The 26,075-nt window shown below is 34.6% G+C and overlaps 1 long non-coding RNA gene across 1 annotated transcript in view; it reads right to left on the bottom strand.

Annotated features, from left to right (window-relative positions):
- LOC145720659 (uncharacterized) overlaps nucleotides 1-11,864 on the bottom strand; it is a 387,974-nt gene extending 376,110 nt beyond the window's left edge. The window contains exon 1 of the long non-coding RNA XR_014143804.1: nucleotides 10,313-11,864. This is a non-coding gene — a long non-coding RNA (uncharacterized LOC145720659). The remainder of the gene's footprint in view (nucleotides 1-10,312) is intronic.
- Nucleotides 11,865-26,075: the final 14,211 nt, after the last annotated feature.

Below are 26,075 nucleotides of genomic sequence, written 5' to 3'. Positions count from 1 at the left end.
ACCTTTTGAAAAGAAGACTTAAGCAAAATGGATTTAGAAAAGGACAATTCCAGGCTTTAAAGGACTGGTTCTTGAAATGAAAAACACGATGTTTTTAAGTTTCAAAAATTGCAAAATTATCAAGATTTTCAATTTCACCATAGGAAACCAGCAATCTTTTCATTGTTTATCTTCAGATATCAGTACTGCAAAAGTCAGGAATAACAATGTTTTGCTAGAGTTCTGTTTATTTATTTGACACAGAGAGAGACAGAGAGAGAGAGCACACACAAGCAGGGGGAGTAGCAGGCAGGGGAGAAGCAGGCTCTCCGATGAGCAAGGAGGCTGATATAGGACTCGATCCCAGGACTCTTGGATCATGACCTGAGCCAAAGGCAGCCGCTTAACGATTGAGCCACACAGGCGCCCCTAAACAAACAAAATCTTAAAAAAAAATCTTAATTACAGCAAAACGTCGTAGTGATTTCAAGTTATAATAAAAAGATATTTAGATAATGCAAAATAAAGGGGTTTTGAAAATGATTGTTTTAATATCTTCTTTGAGTTAGTAGCTGGTCAATACTGTAGTAGTAGTAGTAATGTAAAATCTTAAACTGAATATTTAAAAGGAACCCATGTATTTATTCAATATATATAATACCCATACTAGATATAGTAAAACAAATAAACAGATGTTGAATAAGTATCCATATTGACATTCATGAAATTAGAGAAAATCATTCAGTTTTCAAAATTTGTTTCAGTTCTCTGGTAAACAAACTTTAATTTTGACAAAACAGGAGTGCCCGGATGTCTCAGTCAGTTAAGTGACCGACTCTTGGTTTCAGCTCAGGTCTTGATTTTATGGGTCATGAGATCGAGCCCTGTCTTGAGCCCCCTGTCTAGCCCCACCTCAGGCTCCACGCTCAGAGGGAGTCTGCTTGGATATTCTCTCCCTCTGCCCCTTCCCCACTCATGTGCACACTCTGCTCTCTCTCAAATAAATAAATCTTTAAAAAAAATTAATTTTGACAAAATAGTATTGTTGATTACATCAATGTAAATCACTCATTTAGAACCTCAAATTCTGTCTATTCTGACCATCTCATTTAAATAATTTAAAATAATAAGCAGCTAATGTAACATACTAGCAAAAGAGAACAATCAATTCATTGGTCGGTATTACTGTAAATTATATTAAAGAATATATAGAAATATTTGTAACACATGATTAATTTCATAGCCATTCCATATTAAAGTAAGAGTATAAAAATAAGCTTTCTTTGTATTTTAGGTGAAAATTATTTGAATTCTTGATATTGAACTAAGGGAAAAATATATTTGTTAGGCTTTTGAAGATATTGTTAAACTTTTGAAGATATTGTTAGTTTTCTTTAAGCAGCAGGCAACACCTGCTGTTAAGTCTGTTGATTCTTGTTTACTAAGCAAAACTCTTGGTCTCCGCCTTTTGAACAGCTCATTCAGTAAGCAGAGAAGGGAAATGTGAGTTTTATTAGAGCAGGGCTAATATATTCACTGCTAACAAAGCCAAGATAATAAATCACATTTCAAATTCTTCATTCAGAAGCCAATTGCTAAATATTCATGTCCATGATTTTTAAATTTTGTACATTTACATATGAATAGTAAAACTGGCCATTGATGATTATGTGTAACCTGACTCAATGATTGAAGTCATGGTATTCAATAAGCATAGAATATCATATGAAATCCAAAATTCAAATTCCCATCGTGAATTTCATTACAATTACTAGTTCATTCTAAGAACTTTAGAAAAAAATAAACACATTTTTGGAATTTGTAAAGGATTTTTCATGAAAAACAATGATGAACTCACCTTTTTTCACTCTGTTTTTATTTTAATTTGTTTTCTCTAAACCCAATTTTGCATTCTAAATGAGATATCCACTGGTTCTTACTTACTCTCTGAGAATAGTTAATTTTTCTCATTAAAACTGGTTTATTATTTTATTATTTAAGGCTGTGGTTCTCAAACTGTACTGCATCAGAATCACCTGGAAGACTTGTTTAAACACAGTGCTGGGCCCCAATACAAGATTCTAATTCAGTAGGTCTGGGGTCATTGTGCCAGAAAATTGGCATTCTACTGAGTTCCCACATGATGCTGACTATCCTGGTACCGGGGCTACACTCTGAGAAACATTCAAAATGAAGGCACTTCTTATGTCTCATCTTTGCACAAATCTATTTTTAAAACAGAACAAAACACAACATAAAATGTAATTTTCCTTTCTGATGGTTTGGAAATTAATAACTGATGCCAAACCACAATTTTTCATTGAAATTACAAGTGTGAGTTTCAAATGTATTAGTCATGATCCTGTAAGTGTTCATCGCTGACGAAGGAGAAAACATATATCTACAAAAATAACCCTATATTCCGATAATAGTATTGATAAATGCAAATGTAGTTGTACAACCATAGGTTACTTTTCGATTTGATTGACTAGATCAATCTACATTTAAAAACACTAACTTTTTTAAATTATATTTTTAGTCCATCTAATGCCAGGTTGGCCATAAAAAGGAGAATAAACTTTAAAAATGACACTAATTAAAATACATTATTCAAAATTACATGGCACATTTTATAACAAATATGTTATTCCTCAATCCCATTTAAGTTTAAAGAGATGGGGAAATTAAAAGTGCTAGTACTTCAAGCATCAAAGGAGTTGCTCCAATCAAATAAGCTAGTAGGAAGTCCATTCCTATATAGAGCACTATTTCAGAGCATGATAAATGTCAACAGCCATGCCACCACCACCTTAGAGTCCCACCAGTGGGGACAGATTATGGAATTCCTCACACAGAAATATTTCAAACACAAACTAGAAAGTTGTAACCTCGGGGGTAGCTGAAGCAAAGAGAATGTGAATTGAGTCCTTAACAAATTAGCTAGAATGATTCAGAGAATCAGTCTTAGAGATATGGAAAGGCAAATAATCAAGAAAAGAACATAGTTACAGGGAGGCATTTCTTATTCTTTGAGAACCAAAAGGAACTGGTTTTAATCAAAGAAAATTTTCAATAGTAAAAATGGTTCTGAAATCAAAGTTTTAGAGTAGAAAATATACCTATTTGTGGGTTCCACTTTTTTTTTTTTTTTTTTTTTAATTTCTAAAAGCATTTCTGGCCGTACTAATTGGGCCTGAGTTAGATCTTCAAGGTAAAAGCTAAATGAATCCAACTGTTACAAGATGGGGACTTCAAGGTCTGAAAACGAACTTAAACCTATACAACAGTATTTTAATATTTTTAAAGTATTTACTCTTTCACTATTAGACAAGTTCTAGAACTAATTTTTTGAGTCAAGAAGCTTGAGATCAAGATTTTTCTAAGCAATGAAGGGAAGCTGTGAAAATAAATGTAAAACAAAACATTTGTACTATTTCAGAGAAATTATCAGTTGACTTTCTAGCTTACAAAGAGATGAAAGGAACAAAAAGATAAAATTAAAAGAAAAATAGTTTAGAGCACCTTGTGCAAATATTGGCAACCTACTATTATTACTGTCAGGTTTTGCGATAACACTTGAGAGTGAAAATATAGTTCCCATTATCTCACCGGACTACTGGAGAAATAATACAAAAATCTGAGTAAATAAAATATTTTTCTATTTTTCTATTTAAATAATGACTATTTAATAGTACAATTCAAAAGTTTTAAGTAGTTATGTCATAAAACAAAGCTGGCTATTAATATACACATATATGAATAAGTTATTTATAGTAAACTAGAAAACTCTCTAAATCAAGAGTTAGAAAACCTGATTATTTTCCCCTTGCTTTTTACTAACTTACTACTTAAACCTACTTTAAATCACTTACAATTTCTGAATCTCAGTTTCCTCATCTTTAAATTATACACTAATACATTCAGGGCCATTTGCATTCTTAAATTGTTTGGTCTTTTGAGTATATTAGTTACTAATAAATAATCCATCAACTAATGTAGATAGTACTCTCTATAAAGTAAAACATGTTCGGAAATGCTGCGTTCAAACCTGACATGAGTAACACCAGAAGTGAAGCAGAGGAATTTCAGTTTAACTTCTCATCTGCAGAATGATCAATAATCTAAAGCTCTCAGGCCAGCTATACAAAGACAGCATGAGAGCATGGCAGAGTCTGCATGAGTCCTAATAAAAAGGAGTTTAAAGCGAAAGGGAGTTAGTAGCTGAGTGGGTAAACAGGGGTAGTGACTAGCAGAGGAGGCAGTTCGAAAGAGAGGGAAAAACAGATGAAACAAAAGTTAGCTTAACAATCAGGGAGCAACTACAGTAAAGGGGGTTCTGAGGGAGTTCAAAGACATTCAAGTAGTTTATGTCCTTGACATTTATAAGATCCCAGATTTGAGGCAGCTTACTTAAAGGAAGCAACAGAGAAACTAACAGAAGTCAGAAACAAAAGCAGGGAGGTAGAAAAGGCACTCAAAAGAGTAGAAAAAGAGCATGCAAATGTTTATTTTTGTTTGTTTAATAAAAGACAATTGAGAAGGGGGGAAGCAAGATCATGGCCATTCTAGAGAACAAAACTGAAGATGAAACTACTTTTAGTATCAATAACAAGAAGAAACCTGTTGGAGGAAAAAAAAAAAAAAGCCAGTGTGTTTGCATCTGGAAGTGGACCATTCTTTGGGACAAGCCTGTGAATAGCTCCTCCGTATTACCATTTGTTAAACCTCTGAAGAGTGATTTCCTTCCTGGAGAACATATTGCTAATTAGTGTAAGATCAATGATTTCCTTCATCAGAACAGTTTGCATTCATGGTTTAGATTTCTTGGTGTGTAACCAAGTGCTTTGATGAAAGAATGTTTCCTAAGGTCCCATGCTTTAGAGAAGTTTATGCTTGTGGAATGAGCACCATGTATACACCTGTTCATTTTGCCCCTGTTTGTGCAGGAAAATAACCTCCTACTTAAATATGAATATTAAAGAGTAATATTAAGTAGTTGTTTAATATAAAAGAGATCTATAAATGACTGAAGGGTCCCTTATCCCCTGAGAGGGTTTTAAATGATGATCAGTGGGCATACACATAGAGCTCCCTAGCCAAATGAGGGGAACAATAATTTTATTCATCTAGGGAAACACCTTGTAATATACAGTGCTTAAGATGGAGCCAAAGTGGTATGGCTGCATGGAAAAAGTATCTATCCTTCTTTTTCAATTCAACAGACATTTATCGATGTCTTAATATTAATAATAAACATCTGTTAAATGACAGGTAGGTACTCTAAGAGGGGGAAAAAGGGATAAATAAATTATAGCTGATACTTCTAACATTGGCAGTTTTGCTAAGTATAAGCGGCTGACATGACAACCAGGCAGTAAAGTCCAAAACTATAAATGGAAATCGAGAGTTAAAATTCAGGATAGTTGAAGCAACGACATATATGGCTCTGTTTTCTGTTTCTTTGTTTTAAATTAGATTTAGAGAATTTCTCAAAAAAAAAAAAGGGGGGATAGTAAATGAAAGAATAAATGTTTAAAAGAATTAGTCACCTCTTTCTTCAAGGATCAAAATATTTTGTTGATGGTGGCTTGATATGGTATTTGAGAGCAGCAAAATATACCTAGAATATAACTAGAATCTGAGTGCCAAAGTTTTTAATATGTCTGTGTGTATCTTAAATTTTATTTTAAAATTTAGGCAATGGAGAGTTACAAAATGGAGAATTACAAAAATGTCTTTAGCAAACTTAACATCCAGATGACTACTTATACAAAAAGGTTAAAGCAGTGATTCACAAAATGTGGTTCCTCGGGGGTGGCTGGGTGGCTCAGTCAGTTAGGCGTCTGCCTTCAGCTCAGGTCATGATCCCAGGGTCCTGGGATCAAGCCCTGCGTTGGCTCCCTGATCACTGGGGAGCCTGTTTCTCCCTCTCGTCCCTGCTCATGCTCTCTCTTGCTATCTCTGTCTCTTTCTCTCTCTCTCAAATAAATAAATAAATAAATCTAAAAAAAAAATGTGGTTCCTGGACCAGTGATATCAGTAACACCTAGGAACTTCTAAGAAATGCCTATTCTTGGGCATTGGTACAAACTTACTGAATAAGAACTCTAAAAGTGGAGCCCAGCATTTGATTTTGAAGGTAGAGCCAATCACTCACACAATTCTGATGCTCACTCAAATTTGAAAGTCATGGGATTAATCAAGAGATGAGTTGAGGGTAATCTTAAATTGTCTGAACTGTTTGGGAAGATCTTGATTTTATTAACTTGACATAGGAGATATGGTAGACAGAACAAGTTTGAGGAAGAAAAATTAAAAACTTAGTATTATACATTGTTCAGCTTTAGGTAATAGTGGGACATCCACATGGAGATGGCCAGGAACAGGTTGGAACAGAGAATTTGGAAGTTAAGATCAGATCTAATTTTAAAATTTAGGATTCTACACATATATTTAGAGGTGAATAGCTACCCATCAGTTTGTATAAATTTGCTACAGAATATTATTTTAAAAACCAGGAAAGCTAAGTGGAGACTGAGGAACATCTATATATCATGGCTTGGCAGAGGAGGTAAATCTAATAGAAGGAAGAAGAATTTCTATGTCATCTTTCAAGGTTAGAGGAGATGAAGAAATGCTGTGTATAAAAAAAAAACATTTGGGATATATGAGAAGAAAGCAAAATTTTTTTGACCAAGAAATTGTGAGTTCAAAGTAAAATGAGTCAAAAAATTAGGAACATTTGTAAAAAAAAAACTACCAAATGGGTTAAAGAACATGAATTTGGAGTGAATTCAACTGTCACTCATCAATTTTTCTAGAAATACCAAGTACACCTGAGCAATTGTAAGGAAAATGATTAACAATTATTTCACAGGTTATCAATCCATGAGATTGAGATGGCAAGTACGTAAAATCAAATGCTCAGAAAATCTAGTGTTTGGTCCAAACCTAAAATTTCAGCTTTCTCTATACTCCTATATATGTCTTGGGCCCAATTCAACTACAAATGAATCAAGGACACTTCAGTTTTGTTTCATGTGAACACTTGAAATTCTTCTTGAGTCCCTTAAGATAATAGCTTCCATTGTGTTCACTGTATGCTCACACATTAACACCTTGCTGTAGCACATATTTATCTGACATCTCTCCTTCAGACTTGATGATAACATGTCACTTCTTCAATGTAGACCTAAAAATACTTTCTCAGGATTTGCTTTGTACTCTCTTCACATTCTCTCTGATATTTTCAATAGAAATGTGCATTATCTTTAGTCCCTCAGATATAAACCCCTGGGACTGACAGACCTATCACAGGGAAGATTCCTTTATCAAGGATGCTTATGATAACCCTGTTCATTGTCTATAGCCTAGGAATGGAGGCAAGTCAAGTCGAGAGGAGAAATCATAGGGAATTATGAAAGAGTTATGTAACTGTGACTGTTGGTGAAGTCAAATGATAATGAAATCAAACATTTTTAAAAATTAAGGTTTATACTTTGAAGAGAGAAAAGTTTTGGCCACAGTTGACTATAGTAAGAGAGTAATAACTTTGAGAATAAAGATTAGTAAGGGCAGTTCAAGAACATTTATTAATCTTTAAGTTCCAAAAAAATTATGATAGGACAGATGTAGAGAATATAATTGTCAGCAGTATAATACTTAGATGTACCAGAGCATATGAAGAGGTATCTTAAAGATAAGTGGATAATGACACTAAGGTAGGCGAGAGATTGGCATGTCCCACGTTAAGTATTTTGCAGGAGGAGGAAAAGAGTGATGGAACAATGACTTGGTTATAAGTAGTAAAAAAAGAGTAACTCCTGTAAATTTCTGATACCCATCATCTTGGGGAGAAAATGTTGTTACAAAAGAGGAAAGTGACACACGTAGATTCACCACCTTCTGTTCCATTTTCCCTATTTGAGTAATTCCAATTTACACTTCAAGTCTTAATTTCTATTTTGCCTCTCCCTGGAAGGCTCCCCTGCTCACTGCCTCCCTCAGAGATATCCAATTAATTTAGGTGTGCTTCTCTGTTTACTCTTGACAACTTAGGTTGTCTAGATCAACTGTGTTCCTAGCATCTAGTTTAGGCTTGGAGCATCTAGTTTATAATGCATAAATATTTGTTAAATTAATGAAATAATTTTTCACTGTAAGTCTCTTTATCAGATTTAAAAATGGTTTAATTATGCAAAATCTGCACACATAGGATATGTGTAAATAAAAGTTAAGTCAATCGATTTAGCTCAGTATTTTAAAAATTAGTTTGCATTTTTTGCACATTATAAGAAGATAGAAAGGAGCAGTAAGTATTGGCCTAAGATTTCTAAACATGATTTAATGATGATTTCATTATTTTTTAATTTGAGATAAACAGTAAGATATATTCTCTTCAAAAACGAACAGATATAATTATTCTACACAACAAAGTAAATATAACAGGATAAGAAAATGACTACTCTTAGGTAACTACTCCTATTTTGGAGAAGAAAAGGAAAATCAGAATTAAAACATTTGTGTATAGCTAAGACCTAAGTGGGGGACTCTGATAAGTAGGATTTCAAATAGATTAATTCATTGCACCTGGCAGTGATGAAAACATAAGATGTGTTCGAAGAAATCTCTCCACTATATATCAAAAGTCATAGAAATGTAACACTTCAAACACAGCTACCAAGATAACTGCTTTTCCAAAATAATGCAATTATTTAAATTAAGAATATAAAATATATAAGTCAAAGGAAAATCTGCAATGAGAATTGACTATAATCTTGACAAAGGCAGATAGAAACGTTCTACAAGACCTATTGGACTTAATAGATCTCTGATTTTTTCTTCATATGATTCAGAAATACAGTCAAAGCAGAATTCCTTAAGCTTTTAAAAATAATTTTGCTTTGTTAATTTTGCTGTCATTTTAGATCAAATTTCCCTGATGTCCATTTTGCCATGGCTTCTGAAGGTTTTCTTGTCAAAAGTGAGAATACTCGTAAGGTCAAATAAATACACCACAAAAAATTAGAATGACTGATTCACAAAACTGTAGAACCTTGGATCAAAACTGTAGAACTTTGGATCTGAACATAATCTTAACAATCATCACGTTTAGGCACATCAGTATAAAAGTCAAGAGGCTAGAGAACCAATAACGTGTGGAGCTTTGTTCACGACAGATATCAGGTATTGAACTGGTGGTAAAACTGAGTCAGAACTTGGTTCTCCTAACTTTCGTGGTAGTGCTTCTTCTGTTACAGTATGCTGCCTATTACTTATAAATAAAACACAACAGACAAATATTATGTCTAAATTAACAAATAGAAAATAAATTGTAAGAGATTCTCATGAACACTAATATCCCAAATTGTTACATATTTTAAATAAAGTTTTAAAAGTAGCTCTCTCAAAAAGGGAAGAAAGAAGTGCTGCAAAGCATATAAAAGAGTTTTGAAGGTATATAGTGGAAATATATTCTGACCTATCAAATTGTTCAATAATCTAGAAAAATGAACAAAAAGTCACCTAACATTGTTTCTTCATTTGATATTCAATTTTGAAGTGCATTAATTCCGTCAAAGTTCACACAACAGTAAATAAGAAATTGCTAAGTTAAAAAACACAGTCAAGAAATAGGAAAAATGTTTCAGCTCAGCGTATCACTAGTAATTCATCAAACAGGGAATAATTCACAAAGCATTCAATGACCGATAAAAATCAAAATAATAATAATAACAGCCCCTTCCACTTCTAGGATGATGAAGTAGATATACTTTTTACTACTCTTACTAAGTACAACTACAAACAATAGTGATCATACTAAAACAAAACAACTCTTGGAAAGAATAAAGCAGACCATCAAGGCAGCCTGAGACGGAGCCGCTATGTGGTTGTGGGCTTTGAGGGATTTCTTTCTGTCTCGTACACAAAAAGACTAGGAGCTGAAGAAACCACCAACCCAGAAATGACAACGAGTACAGACACACACACACACACAAAGCAACAAAGGCCTGCTCTCTCCAGGTTAAAAAACAACAGGGAAAGGGGTTAGCCTAACAAGGCAGAAAACTAAAAAAGTAAAAAAATTCTGAAAGCATCCAGTGAAAGTCATCACCTTACTCATAGGGGAAAAACGATTAGAAATACACTGGCTATTATTCATAAGAAACAATGGAGGTCAAAAAGAAGTGGGGCCCAAGAATTTTCAAGGGCTCAAAGAAAAGAACTGTCAACCCAGAATCCTACATCCAGTGAAAATATTCCTCAGGATGCTTCAGAACAGAAGCATATCTTTAAAATCACTAGACAAAATTTTATCTCAAAAAAGCATTACCTGGTTTACTTGCAGGGTTAATTTCCTCCTGTTGAACACATTCACTGTGCCGCCTGAACTATGGCAACAGATACAAGAACGTGAAGCTGCAGGCATGCGACAGAACCCCACCCCGGGCGACTTCGGTGGGACCAGACGGGACGTGCGCAGGGTGGAGCCCGGGGAGACCAGGCGGGTCGTCACGCCGCTGCTGTGCAAGTGGCGCCGGGAAAGCCCCAGCCAGTGCCCTCGGTTTACGGCAGCCGAGGGGAGAACTAGGGAGCCGATGAAGAGATGAGCTTCCGGTAGAGGGCGCCCGGCCCACAATCCCCCTTGGTCCTGTTTGTCCCCGCCCTTTCCATCTTCCCACCGCCCCACAGCACCTCGGGAGGACTTCAAGCACTGGAGGTTTCCGCCTCATTTTCTCGCCCAAGCTGGAGGCCCTCCGCCCGCCCCACGCGCTGCTGCCCTGGGCCCAGCTACGTTCCTCAGTCAGCAAGCACTCAGAACTCAGGCCCATGGTTCCTTGCCGAAGCGGCCTTGCCTGAACCAGCTTCTGTTCACAGCCTGAGCCCCAACGGAAGGGAGAAGAGTGGCTCTTCTGTCTCCCGGGCGCCTTGGCCTCGGACAGGAGTTGGGGAAGACGCGGAGTGGCAATGTGTGGGTCTCATTGGGACCTGGCCAAACCACACCCCTGCTGACTGTGAACAAGCTCCCGGGAACTTGGGGGAAGGGAGTGAACATGTCTCTCAGCCTCAGTGTCACTCAGCATTCCTGGTCATTGGCTAGAAAAGACCTCCATGCAATTCCCAGTATCTCAAGCTCCGTGGATATCCCTCTGTCCACCAGCTCCCTCCCACCACCCTAACTCAGCACTCCATGCCCAACCAGCCCCCACACCAGTCCATGGGCAGGTGCCCTCATGACCGCTGGAAAAGTCAAAAAGCAGGTGCATCACCCCACCTCGGACCCTTGCCATTATATCCGAAAGCAGGGGGGTGGGAGAGTCAGAGTATTTTTAATCTGCTTCCTCCATTAGATTGTAGATTTTGTATTTGGTCTGCGTGTGTGCGTTGTGTAAGATTGTGTGTATATTCTGTATCACCAAAACCTGGCATAGTGCCTGTCACATATTAGGAGCTCAATGAACATTAGTTGAATAAGAACGTATTTAGATATGCCTTTGTCTCAACAGAACTTATTCCAATTTAAACCATAGGCATAAAACACAGGCATCTTCATTGCCCATGGGCCTGCCACTTTGAACTCTCTGCTATCTAACAGAACTGCTCAAGAGGGTCGATTGTTCCAAAGGATGCTGCAAAATGTTTGTTACTTGGTATTTTATAACCTGGGAGTGACTTCTCTTTCTATCCATAACACTGGAGTTTCAAAATTATCTTTCCAGATAAATTAAGAAATTTGATAACTGAGTAACAACAACTGTGACAGACATTCTGCTGGGAGCTAGAGTTACAACGGGGATTAGATTAAAGTAACTCACTACCCTTGCCTTCATGGAGATGATGAACTTCTTCTGATGGGGACAGAATAAATCAGAGTTTCACAAATAGTAAAACATGGGTTCTCTCAGGCTTCTGATGTCTTTGCATTATCGTATTCAATGCATTACCTCTTTTAGTATTATTCCTTAGAGTAGGAATAACCATATGTGAAATTTGATTTCATTGTATTTTCATCATACAGACTTTATGAAATTTGATTTTCCTTGTATTTTCATAGTATAGAGTTTAGGATGCCTTGCATCTCTTGTGCTCACTATCATTCATCCTCCCTTACTGTATGACTAGCACTTGCTCAGTATGATGTCTTTGAAACTACACAGAAACACTGGCAAGTACAGAAGACTTGGCAAAGCATTTACTCATCATCCTTAAAATGTTTTTCAGGATAGTGATTTCTATGTATATTATATGTTGAAAAATCATAGTCTAACCTTTTACCCTGAAATTATCAGTACCAGGTTTTAAATGGTGAACCACTGACTCAAGTATACATTGATTAAAGGAGAAAATCTCTTCAAAAACATATGATTGTGTCGACTTTGACCATATTTCAGATTTAAAAAAATCAGCCTCTTTGCCTGGCCACAGGCAGCTTCATCATGCTAGCAAGATAATTCCACTCTGTGTGGAAATATCATGTTGGTGTAATGGTGGACCTGAGAATTAAATTAACCTAGATTTAGATTCAGGCTACATGATTTACTAATTTGCAAAAATTACTTGGAAAAAAACTTAGCTTCCTTTTCCGTAATCCTCATTTTTCTTATCTATAAAGATAGTGGTAGTTCTTATATTTCATCTAATCTAAAACACCATTTATTGTAAGGGATGCTTGACTTACCATCAAGAGAGAATAAATGGTAACAAATAAGTGAGACAAATGTATGGTTAGTAAAAAAGATTCTAATTTTAGAGATGTGCTTCCTAAAAAATTACAACATAAGACATTTCACATGTTTGTTAAATAATACAATATGTAATTTAATTTTAATATACGTAAAATACATAACATGTTTCCTTAGAGCTTTTGAAGGTTAGTTTCTTTCCTGATTCACCTTCAGTCAGGCTCTTATAGTGGTTTTGATGATCAGATTAAATGTGGTTTATATGCATAAGATCCTACAAATCCATTGCCAATTCTCTTGCTTACTGTTGCATTATATGATCAGAATCTATGAATATTTACCCAAGCCCAGCTACTAATCTGTCTTGTGATTTTAGAGAAGTAACTTAATTTTCTTGACTCAATTTATTAATTAGCAAAATGGCAATACAAGCTTACAAACATATTATTGAGTTTAAAATATACAGTGGATTCTAAAATAATTTCCAAATATAATAGGTTAAGTAGCAGTGGAAAGAATGCCTAAAGCAAATGAAATCTATGTAGCATTGTTAATTCAAAAAACATTTTGCCTGTGTAAGTGCCACTGAATGAGGAATCCTCTCCAGAGAAAGACAAAGGCAAAAAACTTGAAAAATCCTCTCATCCTTTATAGGTAAAATCTCCAGAGCAGGGGTTTGGGCAGATGGGAAATTTTTACTCCCTGTGCTATATCTGTTCAGTTGATAAAAAGAAGACTTTGATCTTTAAGACTGTCAATCCAGCTCTTTTTATGAAAAATTTGCTTAAAGTAAACAGTAAAAGTAGCAAAGCAGTTATTAAAATTCCACCCCAATTGGCTATGCTCCCAGATCCAAAACCCAAAACATAATGCCCACTGATTATTCAGATTATGTTTAAAGCTTTTTGTGTGTGTTTTTTTTTTTTTAAAGATTTTATTTATTTATTTGACAGAGACAGAGACAGCGAGAGCAGGAACACAAGCAGGGGGAATGGGAGAGGGAGAAGCAGGCCTCCCGCCGAGCAGGGAGCCCGATGTGGGACTCGATCCCAGGACCCTGGGATCATGACCTGAGCCGAAGGCAGTCGCTTAACCAACTGAGCCACCCAGGCGCCCTTGTGTGTGTTTTTTAAAAACACTACTATAAATAACCGATCTAGTTGAGAAAATTACAAATCTTCTCTTTCAAATTGTAATCATATTAGATGAGCTAAAGTAAGATCCAGCAAAAATCCTTTCAGTGACATTTCTATTGATACAAGTTCCAAGTACTCAATTCTGAGCTGCATTCAGTCACTAGAGTTTTGTGCATAAAACTATGAAATATTACACTTGAGCTTAAAACCACTGGCTGTCAATCACCTGAAAAGCACACTGATCTGTATAATTCTTTTATATATATAATATGTATTTTTTTTTAAATTTATTTATTCATTTGAGAGAGCGATAATGAGAGAGAGTACATGAGAGGGGGGAGGGTCAGAGGGAGAAGCAGGCTCCTCGCTGAGCAGGGAGCCCGATGCGGGACTCGATCCCGGGACTCCATGATCATGACCTGAGCCGAAGGCAGTTGCTTAACCAACTGAGCCACCCAGGCGCCCTGTATTTTTTTTTTTTAAAGCTTGGTATGTTAATCTATTCACGGAGGCGGTCTCTTCTCACCTTTAGTCTCCTTCAGACCTACTTGGTTTTTTTTCTCTTGTTGATGCTGTTTTGAGAGATGTCCACTGGGATTTTCAAAAAACAAACAATATATAATGAAATAAAATCTCCACCTAAGACATCTGTTTGACAACCTTGTTATCTGTAATTATACAATGGATACATTAGGTCTCATCATTCCATTATTTGCTATTTAGAGAAGATGGGGAGGATAAAAACTATGTTTCTTAATCCCTGTTGCAGCAAAGGTTCTAGAAATAAATGAATGAATTCCCTTTTTTGACTTACAGAAGACATGTGTAGCAGGAGCCAGCTTGTTGCTGTTCTTGCTAGTGACAAGGCCATGAGTGTGAGCACTAAGCCTCCGCATGGCAGGCCCATTGGACATCTGGAGACAGAGCTGCAGTTGTGAATACGACAGCAGAACTGTCATCCTCACCTCTGCAGCATTGTTCCTTTGTCTATACGTCTAATACTTTTCCGTCCCCTGTATTGAATTCCTTCCGTGGAAAATACCTAAAGTAGTTTCTATTTCTTTCACTAAATCCTGACTGCAAACCTATTAATGGAGAATACTTTTAATTTTTAAATCATTTTCCTAACATGTGTAAACATAAAGGGGAAATTTAAGATTGCTGATACATGCCTTTGCATCAAGAATGAAAGAGTAGGGGCTCCTGGGTGGCTCAGTTGGTTAAGCGACTGCCTTCGGCTCAGGTCATGATCCTGGAGTCCCGGGATCAAGTCCCGCATCAGGCTCCCTGCTCAGCAGGGAGTCTGCTTCGCTCTCTGACCCTCCCCCCCTCATATGCTCTCTCTCTCTCATTCTTGCTCTCTCAAATAAATAAATAAAATCTTTAAAAAAAAAAAAAAGAATGAAAGAGTAATCACTTATATGTTTCAAAGGAATTAATAGTTTCCAAATAATTATGTAACTATGTAACTATGAAAACTTCACTTGCGGTTAAGTAATGTAGCATAGTTCTTGACCCAAAACTAATCATGTCATTTCAGAGGGAGAGAGATTATACTATCAAGTCATTTAGATTAGATTATACTATCAAGTCATCAAAAATCTAAGACCCAAAGATTGATGTGACTATCTTAATATTACACAGTGTCACAGGCATTAATAAAACATATTTCCTAACTTTTTTTTAAGACTTACTGTTACTTTATAAAGATTCCCAACTTTGAGAGTCACACCTCACTTCAATTAAAAAAAAGAAGGAATAGGCAAAGAGCATGGAGATATTTAATAATTTAGTTAATATCCAAAAAAAAATATTTGTTAAGTTTCTACTAGGTGAGAGGCATTCTGATAGGTGTTTTATTAGGAAATAAAAACTGAAAGCAAATGAGTTATACAAATAATTTTTAAAATTGTCAGAAAAGTAATGGTTAAAACCTATGGGGGAGAAGAAAAAAAAGGCATGATAAAATAATGGAACTAATCATAGAAATTGGAAACAAACACAAAAAATAGAGAATATGAACAAACTGAGCAGTTTTTTTTACAAAGAAAAAGGTATGGGTCTGAAAATAACTATCAGAAAAAAGATGCAAAAAATTGTACATGAGAAAAATAATAAATAGCTACAGACAACTGAGATTTAAAAGAATAAAAGTTCCTGTTGAACAAACACAGGCAATACACACTTTGCACAATGGTGCAGGATCATAAAAATGACTGCAAGCTGAAGCCATGCAAAGCAAGCTTAGAAATCAGTAGGGAAATTTATAATAGTCCTGTGACCTTTAAAAGTATTGTTAAAAAATTAAAAATCCTCTGTGGTCAATTATAAATATGTAGCAAATTTTTAAAACAGCAAAATTAATATCTTTTAGTTCACTGTAATTTAAAATATTAGAAACATTGAGATATAAAGTGTTGTTCTTTATAAAAGTTATGGAAGGAACTTTGATCATTGCTTACCTTCTAATTCTCGTTCTATAACTTATGATGTGGGGGAACATTTTTTCTATACTTTGGCGAATTGTTATGCTCATTTTTAAGTTTGGATCGGCTTCCAACACCTCATCCTTTGCATTTTCAATGTGTGGAATATCTCTGAGAGTTCTGTTAATAGGCGGTTTTCTATGGCATCACTTCTTCCAAGACATCTTCATATTTTTTGTCACTATCACTTTCCTCATTTATGTAGATTCATTTATTTTTCATTCAATTCCTGGGCCTGTATATCCAGGCACGGGAATATTGGCAGGATTGATATCAGTGATTTCTTTTAGAAATCAATTCAAATGTCACTTTTGGCATTATCATTTAACATGTTTTTGCTGCACTTCTGTGTATTAACTGCCTCCTTTGATTGTCTGTTTGGTAAAACATCATTGGGATTTATCACTGGGAGCCACGAAAGAAACACAACCACATGCTTTGCTGTCTGCTTGAGAAATGAATACATGTACAGTTACCAATCACTGACAGACTTGGAAAAAAAAAAGTGATGGTTGATTACAAATAATAATAGGCATCTGTAAAAAAATTTTAAAAAATAATATGCATGTTATTTATGTAGTGATACATAAATTGAAGAGAAGGCAGCAAAGTTCATACTTTATGCAATTACTCAAAGTTAATGTACCATACTGAAATTTGAACTGTGTGAACTAGTGTTATATAACTAAACCCTGGTAAATAAAATGGGTGCATATCAGAAGCATGCAACATGAGGACTCCCTGTATATATTAATCAATTTGAAAATTTGGACAAAAATAATAAAACATTTGTATAGACCAATAGGTATTAAAGATGTAAAACTGTATTCAAACTCCAACACCCAGATGCTTACAATTATGTAAGACACCTGCTTTCGTGTTGTAACCAAAAGTACAACAAAACAAAAATCATAGTTTTCGATGGAACTACGAAAGAACATCGGATCTAAGGAAATCCTCCTGAACTGAATTACAAAAAGAAGCAAACTGTACTTAGCTAAGTAGAGACTGGCAGTGCTCTTTGACCTTGCTTATGCCCCTGTGTGGGTAGGGGCTGAACTTGTAGAGACAGAGACATTACAGGTTATAACAGAAACAGGATTTTTTTTTTCAGAGTTTACTGAAGAAAACTAAAAGCGTTTGTCAAGTGATCACTAATAGTTGAATGAATGAACAAACTGGTATATCCTATCCAATGGAAGGAATGAGCTACAGAGACATACAACAATATGTGTGCAAAATAATTATGTTGAATGAAAGTAGTCAGAAAAAATGTGTTTACACTGTGTGATTACATTTAAATAAAATTCTAGAAAATGCAAACAAATCCACTGTGACAGAAAGTAGATCAATACCTGGGAATGGGGAAATGGAATAGGGAGTAATGGATTACAGTGCCACACAAGGAGATTTTAGGGATAATAGACACGTTTCTTCAATTGTATGGTTTAAATATATGCAGTGTATCATACATCAACAATACCTCAATCTGTTTAAAATATAGACTGAGTTTGTAAAAGAAGAAGTAGAATGTGTCCTATATTCACAAACTATCCATGGAAATTTAAATCAAATTCAAAAGAATAATACATAATTTGTAGTAACATAAGTAATACTGAGACACAAATAACACATTAAAATGATTGCTTATAAGGAGAATGGTGTGAAAAGTTTAATTAGTAAGTGTACATCAAAAACATACATAAATTTATGTATGCAAGAGGTTATTTTGCAGACCAATATTACAGTTATGATGAAGTTAAGAATATAATTTACTCAACTCAAAGTCCAAAATTAAAAACAATGGCACTTAAATAAGTGAATCTTCCTAATTCTGAAAATGTCGATTCTTCCCAAATGTTAAAGGAAGTAGTCATGGTGATGAGCATTAAAGTATTTAATAATTCATTTAAAGTTAGCTCAGCAAATATTTATTAAATGACTCTTGGGTAATGGGCACCATGCTGGGGTCAGTGGTGCACAGAATCCTTGTGGTTCTTGCTCACATTGGAGATTCTATTTGAGTGCAAAAAGCATGTGGTAAATGCATTCTTTCCTGTTTCAAGACCTTCTCACTCCTGCTATTCCTTCGGCCTGGAGTTGCATTTCTTCTGCTTTTTGCATAGGCTGGTAACTGTGATCTTTCTGGTTTTGATTTAAACATCATCTTCTCAAAGACAGTGATCCTGATGACCCAGTCTAAGTCACATAACCTACTGCTTCATCTTGCTTTTTGTCTCCAGTACTGCACCTTATTTGATTCCTTACCTGATGTCTTCTTAACTTTATTGCAAACTCCACAAGGGAATTACATCTTTGCTAACATACAATGCCCAGTGCCTTAGAAACTGGCACACAATGTGTATACAATGGATTTTTTAAATTAAATGTATGACATATGTCTAAACGCATAGCATTAACTTGGTATTAATAAACTAATAAAAAAAAGTATGTTGTGGTTTTGAACAATGGTGGAGAAAATAGGAACTATTTGTGGAAGCATCCATTTATTTTCAAGATGGGAAAATCCCTGACCAAATACATATTTTCCAAGTTCAAGGTTAATTTGAAGGGGGGAGAAAAAATATCATAAAAGTTTAAAGGGCACAGCATAAAGAAATTGCAATAAATGCCATCATAGATAGGAGATTTTTTTTCTCCTCAGATCATATAATAGACCAAAATGCTCTTCTTATTGGTGAGGATAAAACTCCTAACTGAGGAAATGCTTAGATACAGAACCAAGAAATTCTCCCACACAGATATTTTGATATTCCTGTAACTTTGAGATTCCTAGAATTTTAAAAGTACAACCACATGCCAAGTACTTCACAGATTAAATATGCATTAGGTTAGAGATATTTGTGATCAAATTCTGTAACATGAATCTGTAGACTGAACAAAAATATGCCTCTGTGGACACATTCCCAGTCAAGTGTCTCTAAATGCCTATTTTCTTAGTCCCTACACAAATAAATTGCCAAAAGTTCTAATTTTGTATACAGTGATTGTGACCACTAAAGTTGTGAATTTTATCTTAATGTATTTTTATTGTATAATAGCAACCGATGGGGCGCCTGGGTGGCTCAGTCGTTAAGCTCAGGTCATGGTCCCAGGGTCCTGGGATTGAGCCCCACATCGGGCTCCCTGCTCAGTGGGGAGCCTGCTTCTCCCTCTCCCACTCCCCCTACTTGTGCTCTCTCTCTCGCTGTGTCTCTCTCTGTCAAATAAATGCTTAAAATCTTAAAAAAAAAAAAATAGCAACCGAGTCTCTAAATGTGGCAGTCAGATTTGATTTTCAAAAAGAGCATAACCAATTCTTATGTAAATTGTAGTGTGAGAAAAATCCATTATACTCATTTTACATGCAACTATTAAGGATTCATGAACATGCTTCCATGTACACATACTAAAAGCAAATAGATCTATTTATAAATTAGATATATTGAAAAACCTAAAAAATGAATGTGCACATACACACATAGACTCCCACATTCACACTTATATCTAATCAGTATAAAATCGTTTTTTCATTCACCAGAAAATTCTGTTTCATTAGAAAATAAATAAGAATAAAGATTTAACAGTGGTGGAAATATAGGTGATTTTTAGAAATCCAAAAATCGAACAGTGAAAAAATACATTTGCTGCACATGGTAACTGCTTTGTTCCTTAAAACAACCAAAAAAACCCTAAGAACTATCAGGTAAATATCACATACAATTTCTATTTGATTAATATTTGATATTACTAGAATGAGTCATAATATAATTTAACTTCATTCCAACATAGAGAGCTTTTAAAATCACTAGGAACTATCGACAAAAGAGAGATCTCTAACCCTACTAGTCTTGTATTGGTTTTAGTTCAGGAAGATAAGTGAGATAATCATGAAAAAATTTTGGGAAAATAAAATATATAGATACATATTTTTCATAGAGTTACATTTTTTATTAAATTATTCATTTGACAGCAAAATCTTAGAGTTTCATATGGTTCAAAGGCATGCACGTTTATCCATCCTGTGTAGCTGCTACATTTTAATTGAGACATATGTGAAGTTTCTGATTGGGCACTTAATAGTTCTAACAGCTTGCTGTTCTAGAGAAATTCAATTACAGTAAATATAGCAGTGTAAGTAGCCTAGCACTGGTACTATGAATGACTGGCAGAGAGCTACTGCATTTTACCAAATGAATACTTAATGATTCTCATTTCATAAAGATGAAAAGAATATCTCAACAGTAGCAATTTGCATTATAATAGACGCTGCCCTTAGAGGTGGGTGAGTTGGAGTAGAAACTAGATAATTTTATAGTTATTTCAACATAAACAAATAACTGATGGATTTGAAAGTAAAATGTCGCCTGCGTTTTGTTTTATTTTCGAAATGTACTTTGAAGGATTTGGCCTAATAACAAGGACTGAGAGTAAAAAAATACCTAGATTCAAACATTCAGAACCATCTACTTCTTTATATTTAAAGAAATCTGGGTATAAGTAGGCAGAAAACACTGGTGTGGTCAGCACAGAATAAAAATTTTAATTTCCTTTACAGAGGGAAATTACTTGGCAGAGAATATAGCCCTTGGTGGAAGATTATAGTTGGTGTAGGTTCCCATATTAAAAAATAAGGATACCAACAAATAAAGAATAAATATAATTCAACAATGTAGGATTTCTTGATACTGTACTTGGTACAGAAATTTAATATGAAAAGAAATCATAAGGTCAGACCTCAAAGACACTGCTGTCTGGCATGAGTTTTTACAGTTTGGAATATACACACAGAGATTTTTTTTATCTGTTTTCCTAAATTGTGAATTCCTTAAATACAGGAACTGTGCCTTACTTTCTTTTATGACTCCAGAACTTTATAAGATTTTGTATCAAGGCATTAAGAGGTATTGAAAATATCTTTGATTGCCTTAAATTATCTATGCTATCTGGGTATTATGATTTTGGATGTGATGAACTGTCTATTTACTATTAAATATTCATCTATATAAGTACCGAGGTATTTGGCTGGGGGTATTGACTAGCATTTGTTGAACATCCATCATCTATCACTTGATGCATTATTGATTAACTCATGTAACCAACTCCTTGGGTGGGCATTGATCTAGGGGAAGCAGAAGTTTACAAAACAAATGGAAAAGTTTCATAAAGCTTATGTTTTAGTGGAGCAAACAGATACTTAATAAGTTTTATGTTGGTGATGACGAGTAAAGCAGGATGAATGTAAAGAATGATAGATTGAGGGATGCTTGTTGAAGAAAGATTGTTGGCCAAGATCTCACTGATGAGATAATGTTTGAGCAGAGGCTTGAATGAAGTGAGGAAGCAAGCTACGTGAACATTTTGTTCAAATCATTCCAATTGGAGATAACATTAAGTCCAAATGCTCCAGAGTGAGAGTGAGTTTGGCACATTTTTGGTGAAAATAAAGAAGACAAGAGAGGTTGGAGCCAACTGAACAATGGGAAGAAACTTCGGAAATGAGGTCAGAGAGTTTGGGGTGGGCATGTTAATCCTTAGTCAAAATATAACTGTGGTCTAGGGGCACTTAGATGGCTCAGTCAGTTAAGCATCTGACTCTTGATTTTGGCTCAGGTCATGATCTCAGGATCGTGAGATTGAGCCACCAGTTGGGCTCCACGCTCAGAGGGGAGTCTGCTTCAGATCTTCCTTTCCCCTGTACCCTTCCCTCCACATGTTCTCTCTCTCCCACCCAATAAATAAATAAATCTTTAAAAAAAAAATCTTAAAATATAACTTTGGTCTAATTTGAGCACAAGTATTGTATTTTTCTCTGAAATTGAACATATCATGGAGTCAAATAAAAGCTAGAATTCTTGAGTCAAAACAATGAGTCTTCTCTATTTCAGAACGCCATAGGGAACAAACTACTGAAGAAAAAATGAGTCTTTATAATGTTAATTTCCCAAGACAAACAGAATTTTTGCACAATAAGCTGTTGAAGCACACAAATAGGAATACTTGACCCAGCTGGAGAAAGAAAGATATTCATGTAAAAGAAAAAAATAAGGAAAAATTTCTGATGATTATATGTAGCCAAATAAGGCATAAAGAAACCAAGGTAAATCGACAGGTGAGGAGAAAGGAAAAATTTTAAACATATTACTAAATCAAAAACAACATGCAAATTTTAGTGAGAAAATATACTCTGATACTATAATATTTATTTAACAAAAGTTTTTGAGGACATGAAAAAAAACTGTTCTTCCATGCAACCTGCAGTCTAGTGTGAGAGACACAGAATAAGAAAGAAGAAATGATACATATGATGGTCTCAGATCACCAAGAAATAAGCTCATAATATGTTAAGCCATACCTTTTGCTCAATTTGTTATAATGATTTACTGTACTCTAATCAATTCAGGAAACCATATAGTGTAATAGAGAAAATAAAAAAGAAACCATCAAAAAGAAAGCATGCCATAAAAGGAAGTGTCAGACCTCAGACTATTGAATGTCATTTCAATAAATGTAAATGGAATAAAGTTGTCTATTGCTAGAAAAAAACCCATCTATTTTGGAGTGTATGTTGCTCAGAAATGATATAATAAAATAATTGAAATACAGGCAAAGATCGTAAAATGCAAACAAAAAGAAATCATGGTCCATAATACTAATATTAGAAGGAGGATAAAATTAACTTATGAATTATGAAAATTATATTGTGTAGAAATATACAGATGAACACTAAGAAAAACAATGATAAGAATAGAAAATCATTCTGTCTGGGGAATGGGAATCAGCCAAGAATTTCTTATTTTTCACTGTAAAACTTTCATATCTTCATTGTAAATATTTCATATTTTTAACAAAGCTCATATTTTGGTTAAAAAAACTGAAAAAAAAGAGTTCCATTGCAAAAACTCCCACAAACACCATCAATATACTATGACAAATAAACAAAAAATATTTAAACAAATTCAAGAATGATACTTCACTTATTTTTAAAATTTTTCATACAATAAAAATTTGAGAAATTTCCATATTCTTTTACCACAATGCAATGAATTTAGGAATGAAAATTTTAAATGTAGAATTATAATAAAAAAACTCACAGCTAGCAGCACATTGGAAGGATAAATAGAAAATTCATTTAATGCTTAAGAAATGCTTACAAATATGTAAAGCAATCAACACTCCAATAGAAAATGTGCACATGGCAATAATAGGCTGTTCATAGGAAATATATGACTACCCTATAATGGCTTATAAAATTATTACCACATTCATAAATAAACACAAAGTTAAATAACAATGATTTATCTGTTCTACCTGTTGGATTACAGAGGTTACAAAGTTTTAATTCAGAGAAATGGCAAGGTGATTCTCATATGACTTCATGGGAATATAAATTGGTCTAAGCTCTTTTTGAGGAAAATTTGGTGTTATTTCTCAAAACAACCTCAGTAATTCCATTTCTAAATATTTATATCACTGGTATATTAATGCATCCATTGAATTGCTAGTTAACTAGCGTGTTTATATACTATAAATAAAAAATAAGAAAAGAGAAAAATTGTGTTTATGTCCATCAATATGATTCTTTAAAATTCATAGTATTTTCATACAATAAAATTTTATTTAGCAACTGAAAATAATGTGATTGATGTTTATTGTTAGAGAAAGAAAGTTCTCCCAGAAATATCACAAAGTAAATAAACCAAAAGTTTGGTACCTATTTGTCTTTAGTACATACGTAAATAATACATGAGACAAATAACTGCAACGGAATAAAATTTTTCTTTGAGAATAGGGAAGAAATTATGGATTATAGTTAAAAACAAGGAACAGAAGCAGAGATCTAGTAGGAGGTATGTTCATCTTTTATTAAAACACTTTTATATTTAATTTTTCAGTCCATAAGTGAATTGCTTTTTCATAACATTTTTAAGAGGCAAATATGCAAGACTCACTGATTTCAAGAAAAAGTGAAATTCTCAAAATGACCTGTGTTCCTCATGTATTTGTGGTGTAGATAACAAGGTCAGAGGTCAGGTCTTTGACAGAAAATAATGTATATAGATGTTTGTGGAAAAGAAATTTGAAAAGGGATATGATTAATTTATTAATACATTTGCTTTTAAAGATCTTAATAAAGATATAACAAGGGTAATATAAAATGCTTATGCAATGATTTCTTAGGAATATTTAACCCATGACACAAACACAAGAAATGGTGAGTTTCTTAATGGTTAAAGGAGAGAACTTCTTCCTTTCATACTTCTTTCCTTTGCAACTCTTCCTTCCTCCTTCTCCTCCGTCTCACACCTTCCCTTCACCCTCTTCCTTTTCTTCTTCTCCTCCTTCTCCTCCTCCTACATTTTCTCCCCGTCATTCTCCCCCTCCCCCCCTTCTTCTTCTCTCTCTCCAACTGGCAAAAAAAATACAACTAAGCTCCAAATTTTTAAAAATGCCATCAAGCTTATGACAAGTCATTAAAATGTCAGTTGAGATTAATACGTTTTAGGAAAGATGGCATGAAAGATGTAGATTTCATCCCCTTTATTTTGCTTTATAACATCGAATATTTAGGTCTTCATTTATTGACCACCAACAGACTTTCTTTTAGAAAATTCAAGTTGCTTATGTTGTGGGTCAATATAAGTGGAATATACAGTATTTTCTTTTTTAAAAATATTTATTTATTAATTTGAGAGACAGAGAAAGAGCACGAGCAGGGGGAGGGATAGAGGAAGAGGGAGAGAGAATCCTCAAGCAGACTCCACACCCAGTATAGAGCCCAACTTGGGGCTCCATCTCATGACCTCAACATGACCTGAACCAAAACAAGAGTTGAAGGCTTAACTGACTGAGCCACCCAGGTGCCCCTACAATATTTTCTTCACAGAAAACCCTGAAGAAAACTCCAATCTTGCTGCCAAAAATAATATATTTCTCCTGAGAAACTTCTTTTATTGTTGTTGTTGCTTTTAATCTTACATCATTTTGAATTATTTGACTGATGAGTTTTCTGTTTTTGATTTGTCCTTCAAAGGATAAATCCATGGGCCCAAATTTAGTATCCATAAAATCATTTAACCTAATTCATTGCTTCAGTTTTTCCTGCTGTTATTTTCATTTTTCCCTTCTCCTCACTTTCAACTCACTTTATAATGAGTTAATGAAAGTCAACTTTCTGAAACAAATCTGGGCATGAGTAAAATATCTTAATTAAATATACAAAAGTTAAATAACAAATTAAATATATATGAGGTTATCTAACAAATTAGCATAATTGTAATGGCATTCACTACTTAGGATTTCCAATATTTAAAGCAAAAGCATTTTTCTGTCAGAACATTTCATTACTGTTGAAAATGCATGTTGATGTTTAAAACACAATATTACTCTTCAGCATTTTTCTATAAAGGTATGAAAACCAAAGGTTCATATTGAATTATCATGTTCCAGTTCTATGAGAATATTAATAAAAATATCTATAATAACTAAGTTTAAACAAATAATTTTAGTAGAAACCAAGATAATAAGCTCTTCTCAGTAGTTAAGACCCTGCCTTTAGCTGTGGATACATGAAAATCAAACTGATATTTATTTTATATCTATCAATTGCTTTTGAAATGAAATGAAAAAACAATTTTTGTTAATAAGAATCATCTAATGGGGGCACCTGGGTGGCTCAGTTGGTTAGGCGACTGCCTTTGGCTCAGGTCATGATCCTGGAGTCCCGGGATCGAGTGCCACATCGGGCTCCCTGCTCAGCGGGGAGTCTGCTTCTCCCTCTGACCCTCCCC

The sequence above is a fragment of the Leptonychotes weddellii genome, chromosome 3 (genome assembly GCF_054177405.1).
Source record: "Leptonychotes weddellii isolate Sample4059 chromosome 3, ASM5417740v2, whole genome shotgun sequence".
In the NCBI taxonomy this organism is placed as follows: Eukaryota; Metazoa; Chordata; class Mammalia; order Carnivora; family Phocidae; genus Leptonychotes; species Leptonychotes weddellii.
This window is presented reverse-complemented; position numbering and strand designations above follow the sequence as displayed.